This window comes from Acyrthosiphon pisum, unplaced genomic scaffold, assembly GCF_005508785.2.
Source record: "Acyrthosiphon pisum isolate AL4f unplaced genomic scaffold, pea_aphid_22Mar2018_4r6ur Scaffold_21558;HRSCAF=24243, whole genome shotgun sequence".
Classification (NCBI taxonomy): domain Eukaryota; kingdom Metazoa; phylum Arthropoda; class Insecta; order Hemiptera; family Aphididae; genus Acyrthosiphon; species Acyrthosiphon pisum.
In genome coordinates this window covers 31,979-37,509 of record NW_021771038.1, presented here as the reverse complement: position 1 = coordinate 37,509, position 5,531 = coordinate 31,979, and the positions used below count along the sequence as shown (strand labels likewise).

At 32.1% G+C, this 5,531-nt stretch overlaps 1 long non-coding RNA gene across 1 annotated transcript; it reads left to right on the top strand.

Moving 5' to 3' along the window:
• Positions 1-988: 988 nt before the first annotated feature.
• On the top strand, positions 989-5,197 carry LOC107882624. Its single transcript, XR_001678827.2, has 4 exons — positions 989-2,009; positions 2,106-2,209; positions 2,315-2,375; positions 4,192-5,197. It is a non-coding gene; the product is annotated as an uncharacterized LOC107882624 (long non-coding RNA).
• Positions 5,198-5,531: the final 334 nt, after the last annotated feature.

Here is a 5,531-nt window from a genome sequence, read left to right as displayed (position 1 = left end):
AAATAATAAAAAAATAAAAAAACACACATCATTGTAAAATCAATACATTCATCGTTCCACTCAGAATCTAAAATTCAATCATTTTTTATTTTGTATTTTCGTGTACATAAATATTAAGTAGGTATATATATAGGTCCTATTTCATTGGCTCAAAAAATATGAAAAAAGGGAATTTTTACGCAAAATCGATTTTGATTTTTGGTTTAACTCTAAAAAAAATGACCGTAGATTCATGCAATTTTTACTGAATGTATTATAATAATATATTATCATTTTCTATACATTATAACATTTTCAAAATATTTTGAGTGCAGTTAGACTTTTTTAGGGTTCCGTAGCAAAAAACGGAACCCTTATAGATTCGTCATGTTTGTCTGTCTGTCCGTCCGGGTGTCACAGCCACTTTTCAGTATTCTGTGAACCGCATTTAGATTTTCATAAAAACATGGAAAATTAATACATTTTGGGCGTTCCCAATTACTCTTCAGAAATATACAACAAATACAATTTAACCAAATATGTTAGGCAACCACGCTGCAGATGACGAAAGCCTTAACTATTTAAATATACCAGTGTGGCTGTCAGTAAATTTAATATTTATAGTTTATACAGCATATTATCAGCAGATTAATTACAACTTTCAACCTGGTATTCTGACTTATTTTTATACATTTTACTGAGCCCTGGCTGGGATAGCCAAATTGCACTATTATTACCTAAAAAGAAATGGTCAAATTGTATTTGGGTTCAAAAAAGGTAGTGGTCGAACTGAACTCGTTCAAAAAAAGGAGTTAAAATTTAAGGTCACTAATATATTATGGACGTTCACGTTTATTATTATAATAATATTTGACGATTTAAAAGACGAATTACTAAAAAAAAATGATTAAAATGAATAATATATATTTAACAATTTAAAAAATATACAACTATATAATTACTAAAAAAATTATCAAAATTAGTTAAAAAAAAAAAAAGTTACAATAATGACAATAATAATATTTGATGATTTGTGTGTTCCATAGTGCAGTTCCACCATTGCCTGCTATATACCCCAGTGCAATTCGACCATACCCGCCCTGGCAAACAAAATCCCGAGCAACGCCGGGTAACGAAAACTAGAATAAAATTAAAACATATTATTCACACATTAAACAAAGTTATGGTTTTAATAAAATAATATAGGTAAGTCGTAAGTAAAATAATTACATAAAAAAATTTAGATTTTTCTAAACCAATTTTTCAAATTTAAATTTCTGAATACAATAAGAAATTAATCGTTCAGTCAAGACCGACGAATCGTTGCCACGGCATTGAGCTCGATATTCAGATGGGGGTCTTCGATGCGGTACCGTCCTCGTTCACCGATGGTGGTTGGTGCGAAACACTAGTGCTTACCGCTACTAAGCCGAATGTCGTTGCCAGCTTGCCCTCCACGCAAAAAACGGTCCTCCAACTTCCAAGGCACCCAATGTACCTACGTCTGCTTAATGTGATCGTTTTCCCGTGATTTAAGCGCCACGTTGTGCACACCGCCTGATACAGTGTTGTATTCGTTCAGCATCCGACTCTATTTTGATTGTAGCCCTCCATGCCCGTCTGTGCCGTTGGGTCTCATATTCCCGCCAGTGGAAATTTAAATACATCTAACATCAAGGTACATCAAGAACACAACAAAAACAATTATAACGTGACACTAAATAATTATTATAATTATTATTATACTCCTCAAACAATAAGGAACATTGCAGATGGACTTGATGCTACAAAATTAGTTAGAAATAGAAATAATGAATTACAAAGAAATATCTAAGCAGTAAGTTTTCTGTTTATCACGTCATACCGCTTTCGGGTACAGTCCCCACCAACATTTCAGCGGAATTCAGTCCTAGTCGCGCCACTGAATTCGCCACAGACTTTTCAGCTATAGAATTTCCTCTATAATAATTTTTATTTATAATAATTAATATTATAATAGGAAAGAAGACCAGCAGTGGACTCTGATGATGGTGAGTCAAGTTATTTAAATATGACTTAACTATTTATGAGTTATAATTTTAATGATAACTAACTAATTTATTTATAATGGCAATTTGATTACAAAGATACCAGATACAGGGAGGAGCTAGAGACCAAGAAGCGAACAACCGTATTATACAACATCTCGCGAGACTTGAGATAATGATTGGTTCACATATACTAATTTCAGGTACATACTTAATATTACCATTATATGTGAGATTTTATTTGCTATAATAGGAAATAATAAACTTAATCATGAGCCATAATTTTAATGATAACTAATTTATAATAGCAATTGGATTACAAAGAACCAACCAGGACCAAGAAATGGAGACCGTATTATACGACACCTGGTAAGACTTGAAATAATACTTTATTTAATTTTAGGTCTATTCTTAATAAGACCGTGGTTAAAGTGTGTAATAATACTAATAGAATTGACATTGGACATCACGCGAACACTGAAGTGGGATGACAACCAACAACCACATTACCGATACACACCATACACACAATCATCCTACAAATTACAACAAATACATTTAATCACGATTTAAACTAAACGATTATTTTTTTAATAATTTAAAAATGTGTTCATTGCTATTATAAATTTAGATTTAATTTGAGAAAAAAATATCAATTAATCTCAAATTATTATACTATTATACATTTTACTACATTTATAACGAATACTATTAATTTAAGGAAACATAATATATAGTGTTTTTTTTTTTTTGACATTGCTGACTAGCATATAAAAAGGTGCAAACAGTATTTTCGTCGCAACCAATTGAAGTACTTGGGTAACAGGAGGTTAGAGTATCATTTTTTTTTAAGACTTCAAACTGCATGGTTATTAGCTGGATTTTACTGCGGACTATATTCCACACCATTAACTTGCAATTCACCATATCATGCGAGAGGTTCAAAAATAAATCAAAAATGAACTTCGTTTTTTTTTTACACTCGTCAACCCCATTCGGTTTGTGTAGGGGCTACGGTTGGTACGCGTTTTAGGCAGATAGATCGTCGCAAAGAACTCGGGTGGTCACCCATCCGGGAGCCTGCTCGACCACTGCACACATTACTATATTAGTGACTGCGTCCAATCACCGCGCTTCACCAGGTCTCCATAAAATGAACTCTAATACCAACCACGTTAAATTGTATATTAAATGTTCATATATATTTATCAATTTAAATTCTTGCCAAATGTATTATATTATGTAACATTTGACGAATTAACAAATTGTATATCATATTACAATCCTTAATATAGCAAGAGACAAGAGTACTGAGTAGTAAAATATATAATGGTATATAGAGATAAGTGTAAATTGAATCATTTGTTGGTCGTTGCCACATCGATAAAATTTACAAATATTTAAGTGACTTGATTGTCATATTTAAAAGGTGATTTTGAAAGGATTTGATATAGATACTTGTATATTTTAGAAAATTAAGGTTTCAGAAGTATAGTTAAAATATATTGGACTAGGTACGTTATGTTATTTGGTATTGGCAAGACTTAAACAGTTAACCTAACTATTTATTAATCATAGAAATAATAAACTAGGTATGATCATAGTCAAATACAATTTTTATGTTCAGAAAACCATGTAAACATTAAAATTAATAATTATGTACATTTTTAAAACGCATCTACTATACAGAGTGTGACGGTATATATGAAAAAAAAAAAGAAAATTAAATATGTCCACTTATGTTCAATTATTACCTTAATAGTTCAATAGCCTTTTTTTTACGACACGGCACATTGTTGATTTGTGGATTCGTATATTATGGTCCCCTAGCACTGCCTAAATTTTTTAGTCTTGTAAAGTATTCGAATAAAACTATTTGAATACCTTGGTTCTCCGGAGATAAATGGCCATTTATCCCAAGTACAAAATAAAAGCATTCTTTACAAGAATGCATTTTTAGACCAAATATCTGGTCTAAATGGAGGGCATTATCATTTATCATTATGGGAAAATAGTAAAATCAAATATTTTATAAGTACCTAAATCGCTGCTTAAAATCTAATAATATTTAATATACAATAAAAAATAAAAAATTTTAATAAGTTATGTGGGAATATTGGTTACTGATTTATTTACTTATGTAAGTTTAGTTACACCATTTGATCTTATTATATTATATTTTTAGTTTCAAATGGCGTATCCCAGATGGGAAAAGATAATGGCTATGTTAACTTGGGAAAATGTCGTACGGTTTGTACGACAGTTGGGACATGGCGTGGAAGTTATTGAAGGATACCGGCAGGGGATAATCCTGTCGGTGAGACGCTCAATAGTAAGTTTTAAGTCCATCACGTCCTTGGCTGGGGATCGAATCCCCGAACAAAAATCCGACGAAATAAAGTCCGGCGTAAAAAATTCCGACGGAATAAAAGTCCCAAATTTAATAATTATTAAGTTAAGTCACTTAATATTAATTTCCGCCAATGATATATTTATAGCACGCGGTTGAACCGACTGGAGCTCATTACATATGTAATTATTGGAGTAGTAATTCTATAATTTTCAATAATTATTACATTATATTATTATAATTAATAAAATGTATAAATTAATAATTCAATTTTGTTATTAAAAATTATTTCCCCCTTTCGTTCACACCACACGCCGTTTAAGTACAATACTCTGGGGATCGTATCCAGCCAATCATTTACAATGTTTGTGATGCATTGCTCTATAATAATTTTTATTTATGATAATTAATATTATTGTAACGGATAGTAACCGTTTACTCACAACGCATAAATATCATTATATATGAATAGTTAAAAGTAGGAATAAGCAAGTAGGTAGTCGACCTCCTTTAAACAATTTTGGCAATAGTCAAGTGTTTATTCACGATCAATATTAAAACGCAAATCACGAATCAGTTGTCAGGATAAGGGGATTGCTAAAATCACGAGTAGATATACGTATATGTATATGTACGCATTTATGGACCAGGATGTGGTAACCGATAAGAATTTAGTAAATTCACAGAAGAGATGACGCACTGCACGACAAATAAACTAGCTGTCAGAACACTATGGCAAATACTCAGATTAGATAGGAATATTGCAAATGCGTAGGTTGAGTCGATGGTCACACGGATCGCATCCGGTAGAGACAAGATAGCGAACCGATAGGCAGGGGGAGCAGGGACCCGAATATAAAAGGGAGCCTGAAACAGCCTGTATTCAGACGTGTCTACTCCAGAGCACAACAAGCACCTTCACGTCACTCTGTGTAGTAACTTGTCATTTGGACTTAGACTAAATTACTGTAGAGCATTTAAATAAAACTACAAAGTATCTTTCATCTGTCTACATTTATTCATAAACTACCCTGTCAACATCTTCATCATCAACACGAGCGGTCTCGCTTCCTGCAAAATCATAATATACTCGTAGTTAACGGCTATCAGAATATTAATCTGACCAGCCCAACATCGATGAATATTACACTGGCGCAGTCGAGTACGGAACTTTC